Here is a 14,285-nt window from a genome sequence, read left to right as displayed (position 1 = left end):
AAAACAAATAAAGTACTCAAAGACATTTGTTTTGGAGAATGGAAAAAATAAGGAGTATCAATAGTATATGCTCTCAAGCTTAATATTCTACTACGTTACTCTAAAAGGATGCAGGCAGAAAAGGAAATCTAATCCTCATACAAATACATGCCACATTAAAAAAGCTGAATTATGGATTCCAAGGTGCTTTTAACACCTAAAGACTTTCAGGGCCCTATTTACTATGGCGCGTTAGCATTTTTAAAGCGCGTACATAGTTAACACAAATTAAAGATGCCAACGTGCCTATAATGCTGCTTAGTAAACACTGCCCTTAATTAGCAACTTCAGTGCAACATTGCTATATATCAATCTTGGGGTTTCATGAGAAAAAGTGAATTACATATTTAAAATAAAAACATTATTTAAAAAAAAAGCGACTTTGCAAAATGTCAAGCTGTAGTCAGTGTGTTTTTTCTAGCAAAAAAGGTGCCGGTACTCAAATGCTATGCCACCCTTCAGGAGTGAGATCAATGAGGGATCCACCCCACAATAGCCAGGTCCCCTGCAGCCTGTCACAGAATCTATGACAAGGTGGAATTGGTGGGTAGCGCCTGAGATATTTCATTAAAACTTGAGGACCATGGGTCAATTTTGGCAGACAATGGAAAAGGTGTCGGTACTCACAGGCAGATGCATCAAGCAAACGTTAAAAAATCTAAATCGTTAAAGTCCCTAACGATTTTTTAAAAACGAAGAATGCACAAAAAAAACAAGTCACACATGCTCGGATCGGTATTGAAAAGTACAATGTATCAAAGAATCGTAATACACGTTGGTTATTGGCCCCTAAATCATGCGCAGAGCAGTCAAGTGTTATGTTAGCTGCTCTGTGCATGCCACAAACAGTCAAAACACAAGCACATGGCTCCCAAATCAAAACAAAAATAAAAAAAAAGGGTCGGGAGGGGCCAAAGGCACTCGTCAGGAGCGTCCTGTATGGCCGTCCTGCCCCCCCCCCCCCCCCCGCTTCCTCCTGCATTATAAATTAAAAAGCAAAACATACCTTTAGCAGCCGCGGCCCCCCTCCCTTCCTCACTACTCTGTCTCCCCCCAGCTCCGCCTCCCGACATCCTCCACCCTGTGCCCCGCCCCCTCTTGGGGTCATCGCCGCCATTCCCCCCCTCCACCGGGCCCCCCTCCCTCTTCCCGGGCCCGTGCAGCGCCTCTCTCCTCTGTCCGAAGGCGCTGCACGGGCAAGAAGAAAAGCTGATGCCTGTCTTCGCCCAGCTTCGGTCGCGCGTCTCTCTCCTCCTAGGCCTGCCCCCAAGAGGAGGCGTGGCACAGGGCGGATGATGTCGGGAGGCGGAGCTGAGGGGAGACAGAGTAGTGAGGAAGGAAGGGGGGCCGGGGCTGCTATAGGTATGTTTTGCTTTTTAATTTATAATGCAGGGGGAAGCGGAGGGGGGGAACGGTGACCTCGGGCGGGGTGGGGGGGGGGCAAGGACGGCCATACAGGACGCTCCTGACGAGCGCCTTTGCCCCCTCCCAATTCTTTTTTTTTATTTTTGTTGGGTAAGGCTCAAACATGCTCTGGATACGCAAACACTACATTGATGTGGTTTATGACACGTTTTCTTTAAGCTTAAACACAGCTCTTTTGGACATATGTAATGCTACGTCCTTTTGACCAATCACAGCGCTTTTAGCTCTGCTAATGCGCTGGGATTGGCTCACAGTTTGTTTGTTTTTTCACTTTACGATTTTTCCTGGCACAGAGCTGTCCTAACGAGAGGTACAGACCTCTCGTTAGATTTCCTGCATAAAGGCAATTGGAAAAGGTTAGTGCATCTCGTTTCAATGGGGTTTGTACACAAATTGCTCATCTGCATTCCGTTTTCGTTAGCTGCTAGCGTCCTCGGTAAAAGCCCTTTGATGCATGCAACGGATCAAAATTGCCTCGTTAAAGGGTTGTTAGAGGATCGTTAAGGTTTAGTGCATCTGGACCTTAGTACCCCCTCAAAAAAGCCCTGGCTATAGTAATAAACTTTCACACAAAGCCAGCTTTAGAATAAAGTTTATTCATATTTCGTATTAATGAGTGGATGCAATGCAAAAGTTGTCCATTTTGCACGCTAATATTACGATCTAAAGAGCTCAAAGTGCTTGAATTACAGGGCCTAGCACTATTACAAAAATTAAATAAAACGTATTACTAACAAACAAAAAAACAATAGTAACCACTAAGGTAGGAGTGATCAGGGATCCCTCCTGCTCTCTACCTCCCCTACACCCAGAGTGATTTGGTGTGAGGGAGACAAGATCGACCCACAGTTGGCAGTGGAGGGGGCACTGAAGTAGGGGGCAGTGATGGAGAAGCGGGGGCAGCCAGGGGGCCCTTTACATCACACTACCATCCATGCAAAAGGGACAACTTCATTTTTAAAACATGTTTCACTTGTTGCCAGAACTACAGTTCTCAATCATGAAAAAAGTTTTTTGATCGTTTACATCCGATACCTAAATTTTGCAAAATAAAATGGGTTTCAGTCAGGTACTTGTGACCTGGATTGGCCAAAGCAGGAAGCAAGATACACGGCTAGATGGAGCACTGATCTGACCCAGCATAGCTATTCTTACGTTCTTAAATAATCAACTCCAGGAAAAAGATAGCAAGTCACACGCATTCGGCTGTACTCACACTCTCACACGCCGGGCACCCCCTCCTCACACGCATTCGGGGATCGGGGGACCGGTCTCCTCACATGCATTCGAGGATCGGCTCCTCCCCTCCGCATGAGTTGCCGTCTCTCCCTCTATCTTCCACTCTCCTCCTTTTCCATGATACGGCACCTCTCCCTCAAACACCCCCCCATCCCGATCAAACTCATACCTGTGAGATCGCCCACTAACAATCCCACTGCTTTCCTTTCCTCCCTCTACTACATCCCGCCTTGCCGGAAACAGGAAGTTGCGTCAGAGGAGAACGCAGCAGCAGCACGTTTGATACTGGAGAGTCCGTAGATGGAGCACACAGAGACAGTATTGATGCAGTTAGTGGGTCCGTAAAAGTATGCAAGTATACCCATGTGCTGCTTTATAATCTCGCTCTGTGAAGGTGTTCTTTTGTACTAGTCACAGTCCGAAATCGATGAGCTGTGTCATCAGGAATCTGCATTTTCACGGCAGAAAAAAAGTTACAAGCCGCTATCAATTGTGACTGGTTGAGGCAGATGCCGCTCCCGTCCACGAAGAAATAACTTGAGATGGGCGGCTTCGGCATGTTGTGCGAGTTAATGAGAATGGAAATACCACCTTAGGAAGAAATTTTGGCTGTGGTCGAAGGAGCATCTAATTATGCAATATTTGAGAATATGGACGGTTCATAGTGTACCAGCACTCACCAATGGAATTGTAACGAATTGATTTAAATAAAATGGAGACACTACCTTAGGAAGAAATTTTGGGTGTGGTCGGAGTATCTTATTATGCAATAGTTGAGTATATGGCTCACAGTGTACCAGCGCTTGAAACTCACCAATGCGGCGTGCTGATGCGATTGTACTCAAAAGAGCTTTTTCCATGTGATACATTCAACGCTGCTGCAGCGAGGCTTATACCAAGCACATTTATGATGACTAAGGGCACATCACTGTCTCATCCATGTGCCAGTAGCAACATCAGACGCCACCTGATATACCGGCGCATGCGTATGGCGATCTCTACGTGGGTTGCCACACCCATGCGCCGGTCGTCGGTCCTTGCTGCAGCTTGGCCCTTGGGCGGAGAGACTGCAAGTCCGGCTGGGCTCAGTGGGATGAATTATTGAAGCGAGAACTTGTTGCATGGCGCCGTTTGCCACCAAAGCAGTAAGTGTTAAATAATGCAGGGAGTTATTTTATTCTGTCTTTTTTTTTTTCAATTTGCGCTAGTTGGGTACTTAAGGGCATACTAGGGGCCATCATAGGTTATACAGCATGGAATTAAGCTGCTTTTGAATATAACAAGCCAATTAAATAAAAGGTCTACCCTATATGCATGAATGGTGACAGTTACTGCTTATATGGATTGATAGTTTGATTTTTTTTTTTTTAAGTATCACTTTATTTTTTATTTTTTAACATCCATTTCCATGCTTTGAAATACACTAGCAGGGAATCCCATCACTTTATCCATGTGTAATGAGTGGAGCTACTGAATATGAGCATAAAGTGGTGTAGAAAGAAATAACTTATAATAAGAGTAGTAGTAAAATGAATTTATAAAGGCAAAGACATTGTCAGGTTCTGTTGGTGGTGGTTATTGTTCCTGCGCAGATTATAGTTCTGCCCTGGTGGCAGAACCAGTACTAACAGCAGTGTTATGCTTTAACATGTGTTAAGGGAATTAGCGCATGCTGAAAACTCATAAGCCATGTGTTAGTTCCCTTAATGTGCATTAAGGCCATAACACTTCTTGATGAATTTCTCCTTTAGTTTTCTAGTGGTTCTTGCTGGTACAGGTATGTTCTCCTTAAGCAGTTGTACTATGCAGTTTTCTTCTACTTTTCTCTTTTAAATGAAGACATCTATATTTTGATGTAGTGAGAAATGCAGTCAAGGGTGAGCACAAATTCAATGTGTGGTTCAAAGGAAGTAATGCAAACATTATTCAGGGAGAATTAGATGGAACCCTTACATGTACAGAATACATTAGAGATTCTGCAGAAACTCATTTAAGAAGTATGTATTCTTCCCAATTAATATTTCCAAATTAAGTGTCTTTGCTTATTTGGAAATACTAGTAGAGTAGAATGCATCAGTTACATAAATGAAATAACTACTTCTGAAGGTTATGGGTGCAGGTGGGAATGGAGAAGATTACTTGTGGGCATGGGCGGGATGGTTGAAATTTTTGCTGCACAGCTCTCTATTTGGAAGGTGGGGTGGGGAGTTTGAGAATGAGGGAGAGATGCTGTATTGGAGCTGGGGATTTGGGTTAGAAAGAGAGAGTGATACCAAATTGGGACAGAGGGGGAGGGTGTGGCGTGTGAGTTGTTGAGTGCTGCTTCTGGTTTGCTCTTGCTGTACTAGGAGGCCAATGCTCAAAATTGGGCGCTAAAGCCTGCAATGCAAAAGCCCATAGTACAATAGCACAGAAAAATAGCTAAGCGATGCTCAAGAGAAATCTTATACAAATGATATATGCAGTTAATCGGCGCTAACAAACCAAAAGCAAGGAGAGGATTGTGCCAAGCACATGCGAACAAAGGGCTTGCACTAAGTTTGGCTCTTAATGTGCATGCCTGGACAAACCTGGCAGTGCAAGCACACATCGGTGCTGTTCATCTGCGCTTTTAAATGAGTCTTCCAAAAATTGTTTGTACTTTAAATTTTGAAAGGTGCAAATTTAAGTGCTAAAAAACAGGCACCAGTGCATGCTTTCACTTTTGGTTAGGCTTGTGCATACGCTTGATTCTCAGTAGCAGTGCTCATCCTTGCATGGGCAAGAAGATGAAAACTTGACAAAAAATCTTCTACTGAAAACCTTCTTCACCATCCCTGACCCGGCAGTAAATTTTTAGCATTATTGGCCATTATTTCCCTTGATGCATTGGGAAGGAGTACTGATGATTGACCTCATTTGCATCCATTTAAATGTATTTGCAGTGATGCTTAGTGTACATGTTAACACAGGTGCTCGAGCCTTTGAGCATTTTGCCCACAGTGTGCGTGAAAATCGGGCGCTAACAACTTTTTAATGCTGGCATTAGTTTTGAGCATCGGCCCCAGGGAGACATTAATACCTCAGACCAGCTTTAACCTCTTTGAATCCCTGTGTTGGGGGTTGTCTGGAAGCTGCCTGGAGGTAAGCGTCCCCTAGAGGTCAGTTTTCCCAAAGCTAGATGCATAATCCTATGAAAATCTGAATGTTTCCTCATACTTTCCAGTGAATCAGAGTATCAGTGGCCCATTTACACCATTCATTTACATTAAAAGGCATAGGGCCAGCTTTCTCTACTATTCTTTCAATGTCCCTATCCTTTAATGAGTCCTGCAGCACCACTTTTATTGGTGCTCTGAGTTCTGTGCTGGATTCATAGAAACTTAGAAATATAAATGATTAGCTGTGTTTATGTCATAATGTATGTGTGATAAAGTCTTTCAATAAAGCTCCTGGTTAAAAATTAAAAAAAAAGAAATATGATGGCAGATAAAGTAAGCAAAACAAATCAATTAATGTGAACGGGAAGGAAGAGAGGAGGGTAGGTGGAGGCGAGTGGTTACGAGTCAAAAGCAATGTTAAAGAGGTGGGCTTTCAGTCTAGATTTAAAGGTGGCCAAGGATGGGGCAAGACGTAGGGGCTCAGGAAGTTTATTCCAGGCGTAGGGTGCAGCGAGACAGAAGGCGCGAAGTCTGGAGTTGGCAGTAGTGGAGAAGGGAACAGATAAGAAGGATTTATCCATGGAGCGGAGTGCACGGGAAGGGGTGTAGGGAAGGATGAGTGTGGAGAGATACTGGGGAGCAGCAGAGTGAATACATTTATAGGTTAGTAGAAGAAGTTTGAACAGGATGCGAAAATGGATAGGGAGCCAGTGAAGGGTCTTGAGGAGAGGGGTAGTATGAGTAAAGCGACCCTGGCGGAAGATGAGACGGGCAGCAGAGTTTTGAACCGACGGGAGAGGTGACTAAGTGGGAGGCCAGCAAGAAGCAGATTGCAGTAGTCTAAACGAGAGGTGACAAGGGTGTGGATGAGAGTTTTGGTAGAGTGCTCGGAAAGAAAGGGGCGGATTTTACGGATGTTGTAAAGAAAGAAACGACAGGTCTTGGCAATCTGCTGGATATGAGCAGAGAAGGAGAGAGAAGAGTCAAGATGACCCCAAGGTTTCGAGCTGAGGAGACAGGGAGAATGAGAGAGCCATCAACACAAATAGAAAATGGGGGGAGTGGGGAGGTGGGTTTGGGGGGGAAAATGAGAAGCTCGGTTTTGGTCATATTTAATTTCAGGTGGCGTTGAGACATCCAGACAGCAATGTCAGACAAGCACGCTGAAACTTTGGTTTGGATGCAGGGTAGATATCAGGGGTAGAAAGGTAGATTTGGGAGTCATCAGCATAGAGATGGTAGGAAAAGCCATGGGATGAGATTAATGAACCAAGGGAAGAAGTGTAGATAGAAAAGAGGAGGGGACCAAGAACAGAACCCTGAGGTACGCCGACAGGCAGAGGGATAGAAGTAGAAGAGGATCCACCAGAGTGAACACTAAAGGTGCGGAGGTCCAAGATTGGGAGAGATTTTCTTCTGGGTAGGGGGCTGGGCTGTGGCTCCGCTGCCCCCAAGGGTGTTAAGGGGCAGTCCTTTTCCTGTGCGAGAAGGCCCAAGGATTCTGGGATTGCACTCTCTCGGTGTTCCCAGCAATGTTTACGCCAGCCCCTCGATGTTGAGGTTGGGGGGGGAGTTCTTTTCACCTCAGACCAATGAATTCTAGATGTGTTAAGTCGGGGTTATGCCTTAGAGTTTGCACGACTTTTTTTCTCGATGCCTTCAAAGTCGGAGGTAGTTCAGGCCACACTTTCATGCTTATTGGACCAAGGGGCTGTGGAGCTGGTTCTCCTCCTTGGGAAGGGACTGGGATGACCCATTTACTTCCTGGGGCTGTTCCTGCCCAGTCTAGACTTTAAAGAAGTCAATGTTGCCCCACATTTTCACATGGAACCTCTTCAGACTGTCTTCACAGTTGTTAAACAAGGCAGATTTCTTACCTCCTTGGACCTTGCAGAGCCTTGCCTGTATATTCCTACTCCAGAATGTCACAAGCATTTCCTCTGGTTCTGCATATTGGGTAGCCATTTTCTATTTAGAGCATTGCCCTTTCGGATGGACATGACGCTTCAGATCACCTCTAAGGTTATAGTGGTGATGACAGCCTTTCTTTGCAGTCAGTAGGTTTGGGTCCATCCCTTTCTGGACAACTGATTAATACAAGCAAGTTCAGAACAGGAATCCAAGGAAATGACGGCTTTGATTATTGTACTGCTGGAATGTCTCGGACGGATGGTGAATTATGCCAGGAGCCAGTTGAACCCTTCCAAGGTGATGGAGTACTTGAGGATTCGCATTGACAAACACAAAGGCCTGGTCTTCCTCCTAGAGAAGATCTGCAGGCTTCAGGTCCAAAATGTAAATTTCTGTGCACAACTGGCTGCCAGAGCATGGGATTAGCTGCAGCTTCTGAGGTTGAAAATAGGGACTATAGAAGTGGTGCCTAGGGCCAGAGAGCCTTGCTCTCCAGGTAGGCTTCCTAGTCCTAGGATTTTAAAGTTCACCTGCCGCTCTCTCCAACCTTACTGGAAGTATTGGGGTGGGGTGGAGTTCTGTTGGAAATCCCCCACCACCACACACATATGCAATAGTTTTCTGGGGAATGCATTGCAAGGGCAAGGTAGTGTAGGGCAAGTGGTCTTTGAGGGAGATACTTTGGCCTATCAATTACCTAGAGACCTGAGCCATCTGCTTGGCTGGCCAGGATTTTCTTCACAAGCCTGGCAGAGAAGGCTCTCTGGGTGATATTGGACCATGCCACCATGCTGGCTTGTATCAGCAGGCAGCAAGGGACCAAGAGGGCAGTAGTGACTCTGGAGGGTGTGTTGCTGTGTCATTGGGCGGAGAGCAAGTTGTTAGCCCTCTCAGCAACTCACATGGATCAGAGAACACGCAAGCAGGATACAGGGGAGTGGGAGCTGGTTCCAGAAGAGTTTGGTCTCATTGTGGATCACTGAGGGTTCATTTTTTGAGGTCTTAAGGGAAGCTGTAGCCACAGGCATAGACATGCTGGTACAACTGTGGCCCCTCAGGGAGTCCACTTGTGTTCCCCCTCCCCCCTTGGCATCTGATCAGCAGAGTGCTGCGAAGGGTAGTAAGGCATACCTTGTTGGTGATTTAGCGGCATCGGATTGGCTGTGATGCCCTTGGTACACAGACCTCCAGTGCCTTCTGGAGGGTCCCCTTCTTCCTTTAACAAGGACCTCGGAGATCCTCTGGTAGGTTCTGTCTCCCTTTTTACCCTTGAGCCGCGCCAACTGAAGAATAAAGGTTACTTGGCATTGGTTATTCAGACCTTGTTAGTCCCTTCTTCCAGATGTGGCTCAGGGCTCAGATGCAAGCCCCCACCCCCTCCCCCAGGCCAAGTTTACCTTCTTTCTTCATGTTCCAAAAGCCGGCGGTGGTAGCAGTTCTGATACACTGCCCTGGCATCGGCCTCTTCTGTACTGTGACTGCCTCTAACGAAGCAGGCGGCCACAGTAAAGAGAAGATGCAGGTGCCAGCGGCAGGGCAGCATATTGGAATTGCTGCCGGCTTTTGGAACATAAAGAAGATAAATCGCGGGGAACGGGGTGGAAGAAGAAAGGGGGAGGAGATGCTCCCTGAATTGTGCTGCCTGAGGCCTCCACCTCAGGTGTCCTAATGGTTGGGCCACCCCTGCCTACTCCACCTCTGTGGCTTATGTTCACATATGGAGACTGTTTGAGGGCTGGTGATCTGAGAGGCATACTTCACTGTGGAAAGCACCGTGCCTGCTAGTTGGCCTTCCTACAACAGTGTTTGGAGCATGATTTAGTCCTTAAGAACATAAGAATTGACATTCTGGATCAGACTGATAGTCCATCTACCCACAAGTATCTGGTAGAATCTTAGAGTAGCAAGATTCCATGCTACTGACCCCAGGGATAAATAGTAACTTTCTCATGTCTTCCTTAATAGCAGTTTCTGGACTTTCCTCCAAGAACTTGTCCAAAACTTTTTTTAAATGCAGATATGCTAATTGCTTTTTCCACATCATCCAATAACCTGTTCCAGAGCTTAACAATATTCATTGAATGGAAAAAATTATTTCTCTTATTTGTTTAAAACTATTAACCATGCAACTTCATGGAGTGTCTTCTTCTTGTCTTAACTTTTTGAAAGAGTAAACAATCAGGATTTTGTGGACCTCTAATCATATTTTCCCTTTAGCCATCTCCTCTCCAAGCTGAAGAGCCCTAACCTCTTAAGCCTTTTCTCATATGAGAAGAGTTCTAGCCCCTTAATCATTTTAGTTGCCCTTTAAACCTTTTCTAATTCCACTATCTTTTTATAGATACGGTGACCAGAATTGCACACTGTACTCAAGATGAGGTTGCACCATGGAGCGATACAAAGGCATTGTAATATTCCTTGTCTTATTTTCTATCCCTTTCCTTATCCTAGCATTCTGTTTGCTTTCCTGGCCACTGCCGCACACTAAGCAGATGATTTCAATGTACTGTGCACGACACATAGATCTTTTTCTTGGGTGGTAATTCCTATGGTGGAACCTAGCATCAAGTAACTACGATTTGGATTATTCTTCCCAGTGTCCTATTTGGGGCCTGTCCTGGAAGACTGCTGTATTAGTAATTTTTCAGGTTTTTCATTCTGTTCCTTCTTTGAATGAAGCAGGGAATTATGGTTATTAATTATAATGTTCTGTAAGGGTTATCCTAACAGGGAAAGTTTTTTTTTTTTTTTTTTTTGGTCTGGATACTATACTGCTTGAGCAAAGCAAATACTGAAGGATTCCAGCAGGCATCAGATTTTACACTAGTGATGTTATTGGAATAGTTCAGATTTCTCTACCTCCACCTTCTGGTCAGGAAGGGACTTAACCCATTGGTATGGACTGGTCTAGTAGGACTCAATGAAAGGAAATCAATTTCACCATTTGTTTTACTCTTAGCTTGTTCAGTGTTGTAGGTTACTAAAGGGTTGTTTTTTTTTTGGGGGGGGGGGTCATTTTAGGACGGTGGTCAGTCGTTAAATCTCTTTTGGCTGATTTGTCTTATTGTTGTGTTCTTAAATTTGCTGCTGTTCAGTTCTTTGCAGGCAGTGAAATATGTAATTAGATCAATATAAGAATTTCCCAAGAATGTTAAACAGGCATCATATGGTAGATAGGTGCCAATTTTCCACCTTTGTCTATGAAAAGCCACTGAATTCACTTTTTTTTTTTTTTATTTTAATATCTTTTGAGTTTCTTTTTCTAATTTTCGGAATAGGTCTGTCAAGAGGAAAGTTCCCTGAGTGTTGAGTTGGTTCCTACAGTATACGATATCAAGATGAACTGTCCTTCTGAAGTGGGTCACCAGATTGAGGAAACAGTGCTGACTTTGCTTTACCCACCATCCTCCTCATCCAGAGCACTGAGGTATTCCATTGGAACAGTGGGAACACAAAACACGGATTTTGACTTTGAGTTTACTTATGTGAGAGTCTTCTGATGAACTTGACATCACTAAGATAGGCTATGGGAGATTTCAAGGTAAAGTAGAGTTTCCCATCTGTGCAAACATTGTAACATAGTAAATGACGACAGATAAAGACCTGTACAGTCCATCCAGTCTGCCCAACAAGATAAACTCATTCACATAGTATGGACGTCCACCCACGTTTGAAAATAATCAGCCTGCTGTCCTCGGAGAATAGCTACAGGTAAGTATCTTCACTATATTGACCTATATTCAATTGTTAGACAGAAAATGCAAAAGCATTAAATTATGAATACTAAAGAAGGAATTAATCTGAAGTACACTAGCCCAATCACAAAGATAAAAAGGCAATAAACCATTTAGAATCTTATGAATAAGAGTACAAAGCTTAAATTTGGCTCTGGCCTCCACTGAAAGCCAGTGCAACGTCATCAAGAGTAGAACAGCAGATTCATATCTAGAGGCAGAGAATATTAATTGAGCTGCTATTTTCTTTGGCAGCTGAAGTCTATTAACTAAAGTTCTTAACCTACATAGATTTCTACAGTTTGTGCCCTGATCATGGCTGGACAAATTCAGCTTCCGTAGTTGGATAACAAGGCCAGTGCCAGGCAGACTTTTATGGTCTGTGGATGGACAGTCAGAGCCCTGATCGTGGCTGGAGAGATTTGGATGGGCTGGAGTGGGCTTCAATGACGGCTTCAGTAATTGGAGAATAAGGCTAGTACCTGGCAGACTTCTACAATCTGTGCCCTGATAATGGCAAGGACAAATCAAGATCAAGTATGCATATGTATATTACATCAGACCTTATGCTATGAGATAATTTTGTTGGTCAGACAGGATGGACCATAGAGGTCTTTATCTGCCATCATCTACTATGTGATACTTTATATGTATGCCTGAGTTTGATTTGTCCCTGCCTCTCTCACAGACCGTAGAAGTCTACCCAGCACTGTTCTTGAACTAAGTTCTGGAGCTAACGTTGAAGCCCCTTAAAATTTACACTCCAGCCCATCCCTATCTATTCAGTCACAATCAGGGCATAGACCTTAGAAGTCTGCCCAGCTCCCATTTTGTTTCCCAGTTTACCGGTGTCGCCACCCAATCTCAGCTAAGATTCCGCGGAAACGTTTCTTCTAAATAGGATTCCTTTGTGTTTATTCCATACATGTTTGACATTAGGATGTTTAGTTGTTGAAGGTTTTATATTATGGTTATGTAATGAACGATAAGTTGATATCTTTTTTTTGTACACCGCAATGAACCCTTTTAGGGAAATTTAGCAGTTTTATAAGTACTATATTGATTTCTATTTAATATTCATTTTCCTTTCTTTTGTAGGATGCACTGTAGAAGATGGAAGTGATGGACTAGGACAGATATCCCTGGAGTTCTACAAAAAAACATTTGGCTTTTCTGAGATGATGGTCCACACCACCCAAGGGATGCACTTGTGGTCAGTGTGAACTTGACCGATGAGCAAGAACAGCAGATATACTGGCAAAAGGTGGGGAAGAAACATAGTGAAAAGATCAACTTTGTAGAAGTGATGAACATGCTTGAATACCTGCCTCAGATGCCAACGCAGTAAGAGGTGAACAATGTTTTTTCTGTTTTTAAATGCAACTTACATATTGCAATATACGTTTGTACAGAAAATGTTAGCTACAGACTATTATAAATTAAATTGTATATGATAAAAAAATATCTGTCATCATTTCCTGCTTGTTCAAGCTGAAACGCATGCCAAGACTAAGGAAGGCTTTTACTTTATTTATTTTTGTTACATTTGTACCCCGCGCTTTCCCACTCATGGCAGGCTCAATGCGGCTTACATGGGGCAATGGAGGGTTAAGTGACTTGCCCAGAGTCACAAGGAGCTGCCTGTGCCTGGAGTGAGAATCAAACTCAGTTCCCCAGGACCAGAGTCCACCACCCTAACCACTGGGCCACTCCTCCACTCTGTCTACTATCCCTCTGAACTGTGCTTTTTACCCTGATTGTTGGTAACATCTTATTTCAGCAGTGCTATTATCTTACCAACTTTCACTATGCACGGCTTGGACCCACCCATTCTGTGTCATCATTTCCTACCTGTTCAAGCTGAAAAGCATGCCAAGAATGAAGCACACAGCCTCAGGCGCACCACCAAAGGGGCACATTGAAGGGGCATGGCCTGCCCCTTTGGGGGTAACTTTGTCAGATGGTGGCATTTTTTCAGAAACTGGGTACCTTATTGGAACAAATTGGTTAAATGATCATCTTTCCTGATTAAAAGAAGCTTCGCTATCCAATTCTAGAAACTGCTTCCAAAGACAACTTTGTGTGGAATTTTTAAGTTTGATTTTGTTTTTGGAATATGTTTCAGTAATGTTATGTAGGACTGTATTAACCAGATATTTTTTATTGTGGTCACTTCATTGAAGTCTGCAGGCTGGAAGGTTCCTTTTACTTTGTTTTTATTGTGGTGAGATAAATTTGTGACTTTGGCATGGCCATGAAGCTGAGATGGTTGGCATGTTTTCTGCTTATCTTGCTTCTGGGAAACGACGATATCTTCTATGGTCTTGGTTGGCAGATATTGACTTTTTTATACCTCATGTCAGCGAAGAATACATCAAGTATCTCAGTCATAATGCTTTACTTGACTGTGAGTTGGTTGTGCCAAATTTAGTAGAAGTAATATCACCATATGACACAGAAGAATCAACACAACAGATTTAGAAAGTTGAAACATAGCTCTTTTGCACACCAGTTGACCACAGTGGGGCATATACAAGAGGTTAGTTCAACTTATACCAGTTGATTGTTTTAAATCCAGATATGAAGTAAACAACGCAAGTATAATTAAGAACTGGATAGCGGAAGAGCAACCAGGCATGGTGGTCATTTCAGAAACCTGGCTATAACTTTCTGATTATTCTGCAAATGGATATAAGATGATTCGCCAACCCAAGGAAATAAGGAAGGGAGGAGGCATATTATGAATCTATAGTTATTCCTCGGTGTTCAGAGGAGGCTTGCTTTTATGTCATCTTCA

General features: G+C 43.8%; 1 protein-coding gene and 1 long non-coding RNA gene across 2 annotated transcripts in view; one reads left to right on the top strand and one right to left on the bottom strand.

The window, feature by feature from the left end:
- ZNF407 (zinc finger protein 407) overlaps positions 1–2,800 on the bottom strand; it is a 918,238-nt gene extending 915,438 nt beyond the window's left edge. The window contains 1 exon segment of the mRNA XM_030211702.1: positions 2,681–2,800. The gene's annotated coding sequence lies outside the window, so the exon portion shown is untranslated.
- An 858-nt stretch (positions 2,801–3,658) lies between these two features.
- Positions 3,659–12,864, top strand: LOC115460304. Its single transcript, XR_003940454.1, has 3 exons — positions 3,659–3,848; positions 11,033–11,295; positions 12,587–12,864. It is a non-coding gene; the product is annotated as an uncharacterized LOC115460304 (long non-coding RNA).
- The last annotated feature ends 1,421 nt before the right edge of the window (positions 12,865–14,285 follow it).

This window comes from Microcaecilia unicolor, chromosome 1, assembly GCF_901765095.1.
Source record: "Microcaecilia unicolor chromosome 1, aMicUni1.1, whole genome shotgun sequence".
NCBI lineage: Eukaryota > Metazoa > Chordata > Amphibia > Gymnophiona > Siphonopidae > Microcaecilia > Microcaecilia unicolor.
This window is presented reverse-complemented; position numbering and strand designations above follow the sequence as displayed.